Consider the following 14,595-nt stretch of genomic DNA (forward strand, 5'->3'; position numbering starts at 1 on the left):
GAATTATCCAATCTATAACCCTTGGCCTCAGAGTGCTCAAAGTGGGAAATTAGATTCATAGAATTAGAAACCCTCTGTCTCAACACACCAACAAAAATAAAATCAACTGAATGTTTCCATGTCCTCTAATTAGATGACTCAATTTAGATAATGAGTAAGCTAGAAAATCCAGTTCAGACAGCAATCAATAAATGAATGAGCTTAACCTAAGGAACATCTACTAGAGAAAAAGTCAAAGAAAAGCTACAAATATTAGAAGTTCTACAGAAGCATGGTTTCAGCAGAGCTTCCAAAGAGCAGAGCTTCAGTGCAATTCTTGTGGGATAGGAATCAATGGTTTCAGATGGAAGTTTCAAGCACTGGAGTTCTGTACACATTTCAAAGAAAGGGGCTACCACACGCCTCCCAGGAATACAATAATGAAAGAATAGTATATGCATTTAGATATCAACGGAAATATACATTGGGACAAGAACTATGAGAGATGAATAAAATGCCTGATTAAAAAGTCATGTTTATATATACCCAAAAGAATTGAAAATAGGGACTCAAGTACTGTACACCCATGTTCACAGCAGCATTATTCATAAAACCAAATGCTGGAAGCAACCCAAGTGTTGACCACCAGAAAAATGGATAAGCAAAATGTGTTATCCAACATACAATGGAATAGGATTCACCCTTAAAGAGGAAGGAAACTCTGACACATGCTACAGCATGGATGAATCTTGAGGACATTATGCTAAGCAAAATAAGTCAGTCATCAAAATAAATATACAGTATGATTCTACTTTTATGAGGAACCCAGAATATTCAAAATCAGAGACACAAAGTAGAACAGTGGTTGCCAGGGTCTGAGGGAAAGAGGGACTGAAAGTTATTGCCTAATAGGTAGAGTTTCAGTTTTGCAAAAAGGAAAAGAGTTCTGGAGATGGACGGCGATTATGATTGCACAACAATGGAAATGTACTTAACATTGAACTGTATACTTAAAAACCGTTAAGATGGTATTACATGTATTATACCACAACTTTTAAAAAAGAAAAAATCAGTCAATATGGTGCCAAGACAATTATTGTATAGCATACCTGTTACTAAAATTATATCTATATATAATTTCATACATTTATATACATATAAAATCTATAATGGTTCAAAATAGGCTTATTTTCTCTGGTGGCTATGTGCAAAATAAATATTAATATATACTGTGTGGGCTTCCCTGGTGGCGCAGTGGTTGGGAGTCTGCCTGCCGATGCGGGGGACACGGGTTCGTGCCCTGGTCCGGGAGGATCCCGCATGCCACGGAGTGGCTGGGCCCGTGAGCCATGGCCGCTGAGCCTGCGTGGGCCTGAGCCTGTGCTCCGTGATGGGAGAGGTCACGGCGGTGAGAGGCCCGCGTACCGCAAAAAAAAAAAAAAAAAAAAAAAAAAAAAAAAAATATATATATATATATATACTGTGTTTATGTAAAACAAGGAATGAAATTTTGATGCATGATAAAACATTGATGAGCCTTGAAAACGTTATGCTAAGTGAAATAAGTCAGATGCAGAGACAAGCATTGTATAATTCCATTTATAGGAGCTGTCTAGAGAGTCAAATTCACAGAGACAAAAGTAGAACTATCAGGGTGCAGGGAATGGGGAGTTACTGATTCATGGCACAGAGATTCAGCTTGAGATAGTGCAAGGGTTCTGGAGATGGATAATGGTGATGGTTGCACGACATTGTGAATGTACTTAATGCTAGTGAGCTGTACACTTGAAAATGGTTAAAATGGTTACCAAAAGAGGCCTGATCTGCTCAGACATAAGCTATTCACCAGAGCTGCAAACTGAAATACAGGTACCATAAATGCACGAAGTGAACTGTGTGTAAGGAAAATGATGGCACAAACTTGACGTCAGACAGGTGACAACCTCAACGTTGGAGAAAACACAGCGGCGGTAGGGCTACTGGGTAGAAACAGAGCAGGGGAGCATCTGCTCACTTCCAGACAGTTGCTGTCTTGTACAAGTCCACTGCTATCACAACGACCAATTCTCCAAGAGAAATTATTTTGAACTAATGGAAATGAAGCTTCTCATAAATTATAGCTCTGGGATTGTGTCTTGAAGGTGGAGTAGAATTGTAAAATGAGAGCCAATGACATGTTTGAGGGGAAACCATATCAGGTATTTATAAAACCTGGTCCTTAACCTAGTAGAAGATCTAGCGTTCGAAAAAAGGTACTTTAAACTCACTGTGCAATTTTTGCAACTTGTCTGTAAGTCTAAAATCATCTCAAAATAAAAAATTTTTTTAAATTTTAAAAGAAAAGGAAAGGAAAAGAGGTACTTTGTGAACAGAAAATCTGCAGATGTTTCTGAAAGCCATGCTAAGAATTATGGACTGTTTATTACTGATGCATAAGCAAGAGTTTTTCAGATTTATTGAAATAATTTTTGTAGTAACATGGAAAACAAATGGAAAAGGCGAGAGATAATGGGAAGACTGGTTTAAAAATGTAAATCAGGGGTCTCACTAATTCTCTAAATAAACACCCGTCACTTAACATATTTTTTTTCATTGAGGTATAGCTGATTTACAACATTGTACTAGTTTCAGGTGTACAGCATACTAATTTCTTTTTGGTTTTTTGCAGATTATATTCCACAGTCGGTTATTACAAGATATTGGATCTAATCCCCTGTGCTATACAGTAAATTCTTGTTGCTTATCTACATATATTTTAATCAAGATCTTTCCAAATCCGCATTTGCAGAGACAAAAGTAGAACTATCAGGGTGCAGGGAATGAATTATTTGCTGGCCACTGTCAGGCTTTAATATCTGTGAAGCAGCTACTGAAATATTGTCTCAAAAGAAAACTATTTACTTGACCCAGGGTCAACAGAAAGATTTTTAGCTGGAAATTGATTTTTTTCCCCGTTTCAGTTTCAGAACTAAGCTTTATAAGTCTCTAATTTTGTTTCTACTTTCAAAATAATTAAGCATCATTCAATGTTTCCCAATCATTTTTGTCATATATACATGCATAAAAGGAAGGTGAAATATATTCAACTGATCCAAAGAAATAATTTATGTTTTGTTCCATGTTGCATAGAATTGATTCTAGTAAGTAACAGAAGACTAAAGGGCTCTAGGGAAAATATTCAGAGTAAATCATTTCATAAGCACTTTTATTATTACATTTCCTCATAAATTTGGTAGCTTTTGACTGAACAAAGTACACCAACTTTTTCTCTTGAATCCTCAAGCTTTTCAACCACCTCCTTTGAAAAATCTAAGTGAATCCTAATGATAGTGACTTTATGTCAGGTATTATTTACAAGCCAAAAATAGACAAAATGCTTTCATAACAAAATTCAAGTTTTTAATTCTGAAAACTAACGAAGTTGATAAGTCACAGGTATCAAATATACACAGGAATTAAATATACAAATAAACACCAACAAATGATCCTATCAAATTTCTCCATGGAAAGCAAACACCATAAAAACACAACTCAAAATGGGTAAGAACATAGTTTTTCATACTCCAGGTAGCCTGTATGGGTATCAAATATTTGATGAAAGCAGAAGAGAAATTTTGGTAAGAAATCTATCCGGTATTAATTAATTCATCGTTGACCTAGTATTATGGAAGTTCACTGTGTCTGCTCTGCATCTGAAACTCAGTCTGCTTGTGTGCTCAAGCTGAGTTATATGCACTGGCTTCTTTCCAGTAGCATCTCATCAATTCTTCCATGTTTATCATCTAACTGCATACAAACCTCTCAGCCCCATTACTCCCTCAACCTAATTGATGGCATTTGGCTTATTTCCACTGCCAAAAAAATAACTATACTCATTGTCTCATGAAGCATATACTTCTAACCTAAGTTCCTAGAGCTACTTACTCAAATGCTTTCCTAAAGGTCTGACTTCCTACAGTAAATTAGTACTGTATGGCCAGCAGCCTGCTGGACATCTCTAGCTGGAGAGCTGAAATGTATGTCAAAATCTCAATGAATTTAGAGCCTAACTCTTCATCCCTTCCCATTGTCCCCTCTGCCCAGCCTCAGTCAACCTTAGCCTCACTTCATTCTTCCTGGTAATGGTCCTACCAACCACGCCTTCTGGTCCTCTCAGCTGAAATCTTGGGAAACATCTCCAACTCTCCTCTCCCTCTCTCATACACCCCTGATAACCAGATACTGGTGACTACTTCCTACTAAATCTAACTGCCCAAATCAACTATTGTTTGTTGATTTTCACTGACATTTCTATTCTTCAGTTGTTATTGTTTTGCTAAAGTATTAATAACATCAACATACCCAGTTCTCCCCTTTCCTTCCATCTATTACCTCTCTATGTTATACACTGTAGCCAGATTAATCTTTCTAACACACACTGATGCACTCCCTTGTTCAAAAACCTTTAATAACTTCCTTGAATCTAGAAAGCATCAAGTTCAAAATTTTTACAAGAAATCCAAATTCTCTGTAATCTGACCTAATTCTACCTTTCTCCTTTTAGTAAGTACTACTTGGTAATACTGGCTTAATCCCATTCCCAAACTGCTACTCAAACTGTCTCTTCTGCCCCCAGGGCCCTTGTCCCCTTTTCCACCACTCTCACCTTGAGAAACATTGACCAGTTTGCCAGTTTTCCCAACTAGAAGTAATGTCTCCCAAGTCTGAATTACTGTAACACTTTGTGCCTCTCTTTCAACAATAACTTCATTCTACTTGTTTTCTTTTATTGCTACAGTGATATAGTTTTATCTGCCCTCCAAAATTCCAGAGTTTTTTCTTTAAAGGCATCGCTATCTTTCATCTTTATATCTTGCCTTCCCCTACCAGTGTAGGTTAATTTCCCTAAGATGTGCACTGTAACCAGTTGTTGAATGAAGGGAACAAATTTCATAAATATTCATTAAAAAAGAGAAAAGCCTTGAAATCTGTAAAGCACTGACATAGCAAAGAATGAATTGGGAATATTGAAGCAAATATATTTCCTGTTTCTATAGCTTGCAGGGCCCTAGGACCTTTTACACCAAGAATTTCAAACAGCTGACTTAGTAATCTACCCCAAAGGGGGCTATCCTTTTTCTTCACTAAATTCTGTGTGTGCCATAATGAAATTAAAAGAAAACTTCCCCAGTGTCCTAAACGGGATCCATTTCCATTTATGAATGAAATAAAAATACAACACTCTGTAAGGAATTTCAAAGGTGCATTTTATATCTAAGTTCCTTAAATGACTGAAATGACTTCATAGGCTCAAGCTTTACTGATGTCACTAGTGTTTCTATTAAGATTGATAAAATGTAGTGCTAAGTCAGTTATTTCAACCCTTCTCATCTTACAGACAAAGAAACAGAAGGTCAGAGAATTTAAATGACTCAACTCATGCCGCTAATAAAGTTGCAGAGTCAGGACCCACACTGCGTTCAGACCTCAAGTCAACAGAGCTACTCCTTTGAGTGATAAAATACGACCAGTAAGAAAGTAAGTTTATATGAGAGATTCTTCTATAATTTTCTGGGAAAAAAAACCTGGTCGACTGGGAGCACTGTCATGGCATTTCTTTATAATGTCTCTCATACAGTCAGCTCTCTGCAGCCACAGTTTCCATATCCACTGATTCAACCAACCTCAGATCAAAAGTATTCAAGAAAAAGAAAATTCCAGAAAGTTCCAAAAAGCAAAACTTGAATTTGCCACACACCCAACAATTATTTACATAGCATTTACACTGTATTTACAATGACTTACATAGTATTTACATTGTATTAGGTATTATAATTAATCTAGAGATGATTTAAAGTATACTGGAGGATGCGCATCAGTTACTATATGCAAATACTAAGCCATTTTATATGGGACTTGAGCAGCTTCAGATTTTGGTATCCTGGGGGGGGGCGGGGGAGGACAGATTTGAAACCCATCCCCCATGGATACCAGGGGACAACTCTTACTTTGTGTTCCAAACATAACTCACCAGTACTGTCTTTATACTAGTATTTATGAAGTTGCTAATAATCTCACCCTTATATTAATTAGTCTTCTCTAATTTTTAAACAGAAGTGATTCAGAATGAAATAGATATCATTTGCAACAATCATTCACCCAATATGAGAAGAAAAGGCACTTTCCAAAGCAGATGGGAGTTTCTACAATCCTTTCCTGTTTTCTAGAGTGAAATTTCCTCTTTGTGAGGAAACATATTTAAAAGATGCATTTATAAATAAAATCCTATAAATGTTCATGCTTTATTTCTCCTTGGATTAGATGATACAGCATTATAATACAGATGATTTCTAAAATAACTGTAAAGATATCAGAACAAAACACCTATTATTAATCCATTTAAGAATAATAAACCAGTATATCTCTCTTATCAGCTGATCCCACAAATTTGTAGATGGCTATTGTTCTTAAATTTGGTGTCATAATTGTACTATTTTTTTTCTTAATTATAGAACACCACCTGTTGTAAGATAAAACAATTAACAGATTGGGGGTGGATATTGTGTTTATATAAATAGTTTATGCACAGAAAGTATTCAACTGGTTATTAATTAAAATTTCATGAAAATGTGATAAAATACTTCATAAATATGATGAAAATCTATTCATACCAAGACTAAGTAAATCTCTAAATGGAGGAGCAAAAATAAACAGGAGCTTTAAATAAATTAACTGTACCCATAAAAAGAAGTAGGGGTAAAGAAGGACGAGGAAAAAGGGGGAAAAAGAAAAGAAGATGGAAACGGAGAAAAGGAGGAGGAAGAAACAAAATGAACATTTCTTTTCCATAACCATCCAGATCAGCTTACCAGTTCCCTTGAGCATTTCCTGGGAAATGAAGCAGATGTTTATTACACTCTCAAAATGGGATCTCATATGCAGGGTAAAAGGCATGGCAGTGTCTCAGGTATGAAGAGACCTTCACACAGGTATGAAGTGTTACCTGTGAACACTAGAAGACTCTTATATCTTTCCTAATCAAGTAGCAGTGACATCCACCTGTTTCATATACACAGACTGTACATGTTGATTATTAAAATTATTAAAATTATAAGACTGCATTTTCCAGTAAGAAGGGAACACACAAATGTACGAAGATAGCCTCATTATAATAAGCGCCATATTAAAGATATTAAATTTATAGGCACCATGGGAGCCCCTGGGAGGAGGTAAACTAATTCTCCCTGAAGGCATTCAGAGAGAATTCCCTGAGAAGATGGCATCTGAGATGAGCCCTGAATGATCAGTAAATGTTTCTAGAAAGAAGGCACTGCAGACAAAAGGAGAGGCACAAAATCAGAAAAATGCATGATTCCTTTGAAGACCCATGAAAAATTTGATGTACAGTATGGTCTATCCATATTTGCAATAAAAAAACTATTTCTCTCTAAAATGGAACTCAGATTGCTATTCCCACTCCTACTACTAATAATTATTAAATAAGACTATTACAATTAAATAAGCATTTTCTATGCACTTTGTCTATAATAGCTCATTTAATCCTTACAACAACCCTGAGAGGAAAACACTACTATTACTATCCCCATTTTACAGATGAAGACACTGAGGCCCAGAGAGGTTAACTAATTTGCTCAAAGCCACACAGTATGACTTCAGGATGACCTTAGAGCCATGCTCTAACCCATGTACTGAAACATCAACCCTAATTATAATGCACCACGGCAGCCCTAACTATACAAGCGTCTCGTCAGGCCGGTCTCATTTAATATACTCTGTACAAAAAGCAGGGCGATCCCAGACCTCAGACTCACCTCCTGCCTCTAGTTAGAATCCTTTTCCACTCCTCTCCTCTTCCTTCTTTCCTCTCCTTGCTTCAGACCGCAAAACTGCCATTTCACTCTCTGTGAATCCCTTATTCCCTCTTCATTCTCATGGTAATGTCACCAACAGGGCAGTAGGATTAAAAGAAGAGTACAGAGTCTGTGTGAGACAGACAGGGAAATCCCCAGAGCTGTTTGTCCCCAGCTCACCAAGCCTCTACTAGAGAAGGCAGATTTTCATGAAATACAGAAACAAGGATGCACAACGGATGAAAAAAAGTAGTGAAAAAAAATAGGGAAATATTGTTTTGGATGCAATTTCTCATTCATTACAATTCAGCAGATCAACAGCAGAAATTGAATATCTCCCAAATATTACATTTCAAAGTGTCATGGTTCTTCTTGCCCTTTACAAACTATGCTTTTTCAAGTCGATTTTTAAAATAAGAAAGGGCTATATGTCTACCAACTAAGCAGATAGTACCTTTATTAGAACAAGAACAGAAGTTAAAAGGGCAACAGCACAGACACCCAGATTAATTTACCTACATATAAGAGTTAAAGGAACCCAAATTGGACCAAAAACATATTAGCCAATAAAATTCAAATGGAGAGTTTAGCAGCACAGGTGGGTACTTAAAAATGATTTAAATGAACTGGCACGTACGTAGTAGTGACATTTTCCATTCTGCAGTCATGGCCATCACAATGTGTTATGATCTCATTAAATTCACAAGCTAACCCCAAATAAGCCAGGCTCAAGAGAAGCAGACGGTAAGCAAAGTAAACTAATGATACAAAAGGAATACAATATATTACATTCCTTTTGCCTTCTCAGCAAAAAGGAGAAAGAAAGGGAGACAGATAGACAAGACGCATTCTTATGTGCATACAGGATATCTGGCTTGGGGTGCTGGCTCAAGAGAAGTCCACACTTAAACAATACATATTGTGAGATATTCCAGGGTTCAAGACTTTTTTTTTTTTGTTTTAAGACACCAAGTGCCCTTTCTGGGTCGTCTAGGCTTTAATCACCCACATGGTTTTAAAATACTTATTACTAACTCAATTGTAATATAAACATTAATTCACAAAAATCACACGCTCAGAATTGGGAGAGATATTAAGAGGTCACTTAAATTCTCTTCTTTCCTATGGAGTCAGTCTAACTTTGTCTTCTCCTGATTATGTGCTACAAGTCATAGAGGTAGGATACTTTATGTTTTCGGTACACTGACAAACTCAACCAAATTCCAGGGCAACTTCACACAGATTAAAGGAACTCTCCAGAAATAAATCATGTAGAACAACAAATGTATTCACCATCGTGTACTTCTTGAAAAATTTCACGAGGCACATTAACACCTTCTTCCATGCAGACACCAAAAGGTTTTAAGAGTAAACTAGACTTCTTTCATATTCGGGTTTAAGAGGTTGTAAAGCTGTATTCTGCTTCATTAGCTAATTATTCTACTTCATCCCATAATGGGTTGCATTTCTAGACTGGCCAAATTGATAGGCAGAGTTCTCAAATGATAACAGCATCATTTAAATTAGAAAGCACTGCTTAAGTGCCAAATATTCCTAATGGCTTAAAAAGCAGTTGTGCTTGACTAATGAATATGAAATAGTGGTCATACTTCTACTTACTGATTGAAAAATTAATAATAACTTAAAAGCCAACTAGTCTACGGGCACAATAATAAAACATGTATTGACCAATTTGATATGAATTTGCTGTGCTCATTTAGTCACACAGATAGCAAATTCATAATATGCTACTAAAACTTTGAGGGGTCATTTATGATTTTAAACTTACTATGAGCACAAAGCAATTATATCTAATATAATGGGCTATTTGCTAAGTGTCACAATGAAATGGTTCCGTTTTAAAAGACTAAATAGTTTAATTTCATCAAGAATTACATGTGGTCAACTTAATTCTCCTCTTACAAATAGTTCTTCTTGAAAAAATACAAATTCTGATGGAACATGAAACTTATTAAACATTTCATCCAAATATGTCCTATTACATCTTTGAGTACAAATAAAACATATTTGGTGCATCCTGACTGTTTTTGGCTGTTATTATTGTGTTTGGTGACACAGCATCATGCAGAGCTCTAACTAATAAAGCATGTAACCATAAAGTATCTTAACCTCCAAAAATTAATTATGACAAAGAAAAAGAAGTGAGCAAATGTTTTCATAGTGCCAGGTACATAGTAAGCACAAATAAATATTTGTCAAACAAATGAATGAATAGCTGGACAGATAAATAAAATTGGAATGGACTTCATTTTTTAAAATTTCATGGTTAACTACTGAGTACTAAAATTATTTGAAGCAAATACATTTTGAAAATCAACTCTAACATTTTTGAGTCTGTAACTAAAATGAAGTTATCAACTTCCTATTTTGTACTTACCTAATTTATACTGAGGTATAAATTCAAATTTCAAATAGAAGATTGCCTGTGGCAGAGTATTCATATAAATTGAAGAAATATTTATTAAGGAATATCATATTCAAGAAGACACTGTGCCCAGGAGCATCAAGAATTAAAAAATAAGTGTAAATTAAAAAGAAATTTAACCAAATATATTTTCAAATTTTGAAGTAGTGTGACATTACAGAGAAGGGGGGAGGAGCTCAAATTTATGCCCCAACACTTCTTTTCCAACATATGACAGTGACATTAAAATTATTATCCTAATTATAACTTTCAAATAGTGACAGATGACTTCTCTGAATGGTTGCTATACCTTTTAATTTAGTTTGCAAAAAAATCCATCTTCTGAATTACAACGTAAGTGCATTAACACTCACATGTATTCTCTTTTTAAAACACCAAGGTGCAACTTAATCAAAGCAAGCTTTTAGAGAACCAACACAATACAAAGTAAGGGACTTCCCAAAGGCCTGCTAAATCTGGGGATAGATTTTGATGATCTGGAGGAATGACTGGACAGCATATTTCAGGTAATCCTTCCTAAATTCTCAGGCAAGTGCTGAATGATACTGAGTGGGTGGCAATAAATTTGAGATTATGCTCCCTGCAAGTATACTTCCCAGTAGAATAGTAACTCTATCTATGTAGCTTATTAAATGCAAAGTTATTATGCTTCAACAATCTGGCCATGTAGAGCAGGGCTGATGGACATTTATAAGGAGCCAAATAAAAAGAACACATTTCTAAAGAGAAGTCCAACTCAACTCTCCTAAGATGACCTGAAGAAATGCAGGGGGCTAAGATCACTCTAATGCAAACCCAAGGGCAATCAACTCCTACAGTTCATCCCCAGAGAATGGTCACAGTGACTTTAAACTGGAGTATGTTCAAAGCAAATATTACTCAACACTCACAGCCTTAGCCTTCATAAACATAACTTCAGCAGGTCTAGCTTTAAAACATGTGCTCTCCTGATGCTGTTAGAAGGAATTAGTTGCCAAATACAAGTCTGGGTACCATATTGATGCAACTTGCTTTTTCAGACTTCCAATCATACTATTTTAAATTCAGGGAATATCAAATGAGAACACAATGATGGTTTTAGAATAATGACCTGATGGAAAGGATTAGATAGCTGAATCAATGGGTGATTTAAAATATTCTTAGTTCCTGTTACTAAACACGTTATCTGCATTCTAGAGAATGCTTCTCTTTCTATTCACCAGAGTAAGGTTGTAGTGAATCTAACTCATCCAAAACTGGTATTAAATCATTAAGAACTTAAAATGTGTAGACAGATGGAAGACAAGAACACGCTCCTAATATCAATGAAAACTGCCCTCTGATTTCTCAAGAGATCATTTCTATTGACCCTGAATGTAACCAACAGCATAACAATATTATGACACTAGTTTTGCTTGAAAATCAATAATGCAGGGTCTGAACTGAATTCATGGTGCTTTATTCAATAGTGGATTTCTGCTCACAGATTCAAAGGCAAAGGAATAGTCAATAAAAGTCACAAACAGTCCTCTAATACTCCTGACAGATTTCTTCACCAGGTGGTAGAGTGCCATGGCAGGTTGCCTGTGTTGCAGCCCACCTGCGCCTGGAGCACAACCTGGCACAAAAAATGAAGGCTCGCAATTCACAAGAGAACTGGCACAGATTTCAGAGAGACCATCCAATGAACCAGTGGGTATATGATTTGGGGAGACGAAAGAATTCTTTTCAAACACTGGAAAAACATTCTGGGTCTTTTTAGAAAATACTAAGTAACTGTAGTAATATAGAAGAAAAGCAGTGTTTAAAGTCTATCAAAGATGTTCACTTTGGTCAATTTTATGTTATGTAAAATTCACCTCAATTTTTCAAATCCAAAAATAAAAAGGCTATCAAAGAAAAATCTGTTAGAGAAAATGCAAAGTTCCAAAGCAACCACTGATCCATGACTGAATAAAAACAAATACAACTGATTCACAATTGTGATCAGTATCACAAGGCTTGCTCCTGCAAATTATTATGGCTTGTGGTTTAATCCAAAGAGATTTGCTAACAGCTATTTCCTCTCATCTGTGTGAGTCATTTTTATTATTTGAAGATAACTAATAAATTCTCTTCAAATTCCAACCACAAGCCTCGCTTTATTAAGTAGTTCTTAAGTAACAAGGCTAATTATAGTTAACTGTGAGAATTATTTAAGTGATAGTCCAGAGTCAGTAATTTCTTAAATGGTTCAAGATTTCACCTTGATATGCTGTATGGTCCACTATTTATCTATTTCAGAATAACTGAATGAAACACAGGATTAAATGGTGTATATCCTTAGGGCCAAATGCTGCTACTAATGAGGAATTACCACATGGAGATCCATGAAAACTGTTGCAGGATAGGGGAACAGTGGTGCAAAGGTCTTGTGGTAGGAATGAGTTTGGTGTGCAAGAAAAGAGGTCAATGTGGCTCAAATGTATTGGGTTGGCCAGGGGGACAGGAGTGATTTTTTTTAAAAAAATAATAAGGCCAGAAAGACAAATGGAAGCCTGATCATGCAGGACCTCGTAGGGCAGGTTAAAGGGTTTGAATTTTACTCCAAGTGTGATGGGTAGCCTTTAGTGTTTTAAGCAGAGACCTGACATGACTTGATTTATATTGCTAAAAGATCACTGGGGCTGCTTATGTTACTGCAGGAGAGTATGACAGAAGCAGAAAGAACACTTAGATGGCCACTACATTCGTCCAGTTAAAATGGCGTGGCTTTGACTGATTAACTGCGAAGATGGAGAGAAATGGTCTGATTGAGAATATGCTTTGGAGACAGACAAATGTGCTCCCTGATGTGGACCAGATAGGGATGGAGCATGAGACAGGTGAAAAATGAGCAATTAAGCATTATTTACAGGGTTTTATTTTGAGCTAAAAAATTCAGAAACTAATCAGGATGAAGATAACAAGGTGGGAAAGGGTACCACATGAGTACAGAGAAACTCCTAGGCCAGGTGTCTGAAAGGGGAAGCAGTCGGATGGGCTTTCCAGAAGTAATATCTGATTCAACACCGGAAGGAATTCAACACCAGAAGGAAGAAGTAATATCTGATTCAACACCGGAAGGAATATCTGATTCAACACCGGAAGGAGACTCCTAAAGAGAATACGCTACATAGTCAGAAAGAATAATACTTATGAAGGCTCAGAATGAAAAGATTAGGTCCATACATTTCAGAAACTGAATAACAGACCAATAATAAAGGAAAGGACTTTTGGAAGTGAGCCGTTGAGAAGTGTGAAATTTTATATGATATACATACTGATTCTGCCCTGAAACTATAGATATACCAGTTTGGGACATTGTGTCGATAAAAGTATTTCTGAACAATCATAAGTTTTTCATACACTAAAACACTATGATCGATTTGTAACAATATTTTAAACAATGTAGTACATTTTTTCTGATCTTCAATTCTCTATCAATATTTTAACACCCTGTAAATGAACACCAGGAAAGAGGCACCTCCTATGTATACTACCCAAGGTGAAGCTTCTGATAAAGGAAATGAAGTGCTCTAATTTGGAACGCCTTTGGAATACTTAGGGTTTCTTAGAGACTCATACATAGAAAGATAGAAGTCATTTTTGTTTAATATCAGAATTGCTTCTAAACTCTTGTAATTATCATGTAAATTCGTCACCGGGAAGGAAACAATTTAGCAAAAGGTTATATTTCTAACCTCATACAGAATCCATAGCTCAAAGTATGAAAGGAATTTATCCTTCCTCACATTTCACACCACTGTGCACAACATTCAACTACTTCTTTTACAAGTTAAATGTAACTAACTAACTAACCTGCTGCTGGTAACGGAAGCACCACAGGTCAAAGGAAGCTGATGACCAGGCTCCTTTTAGTCAGTCATTTGTTCATTCTGCTTGCAGAATATGCAACTGACAGAGAATTCATATTATATATCTGAGAAAATAATATAATGTTTCTTACGTAATTTGTATTTTTTCACTCATTCTTCTCCTTCAGCTGCTCTTCCTAGAATCTGCTGAATCTTTCCTCCGTGCTTTACTGTTTTTGTTTTAAGGTAACATTTGAATTTATGTTCTTGTTTACCACCAAGAATCTCACTCGACACATTTGAAAACAGCACGTTTTGGAAGCAGGCAGAAAGTATTAAACACCAGCATTGTACTGCATAATCTATTATATATATTCTATTCCATTAAAAAATTAATGATGGACAAACCAGATTGCCGAGAGCACGTCTAGTGCTAAGAAGTTATTGAAAATTCGGAAAAAAAGAAAAAGGCTATGGTTCCTAATAAGAGAATCCATCCATTCCT

The 14,595-nt window shown here is 36.0% G+C and overlaps 1 protein-coding gene across 11 annotated transcripts in view; it reads right to left on the reverse strand.

Annotated features, from left to right (window-relative positions):
* Nucleotides 1–14,595, reverse strand: part of UTRN (utrophin) — a 492,142-nt gene that overhangs the window by 194,264 nt on the left and 283,283 nt on the right. The window contains exon 1 of one of the 11 annotated variants that reach the window (XM_067701868.1): nt 7,791–7,812. The exons of the other annotated variants lie outside the window; for them this stretch is intronic. The gene's annotated coding sequence lies outside the window, so the exon portion shown is untranslated. Of the gene's footprint in view, nt 1–7,790; nt 7,813–14,595 lie in introns of those variants that run through there. 11 annotated transcript variants of the gene reach the window in all.

This window comes from Pseudorca crassidens, chromosome 13 (assembly GCF_039906515.1).
Source record: "Pseudorca crassidens isolate mPseCra1 chromosome 13, mPseCra1.hap1, whole genome shotgun sequence".
Lineage (NCBI taxonomy): Eukaryota > Metazoa > Chordata > Mammalia > Artiodactyla > Delphinidae > Pseudorca > Pseudorca crassidens.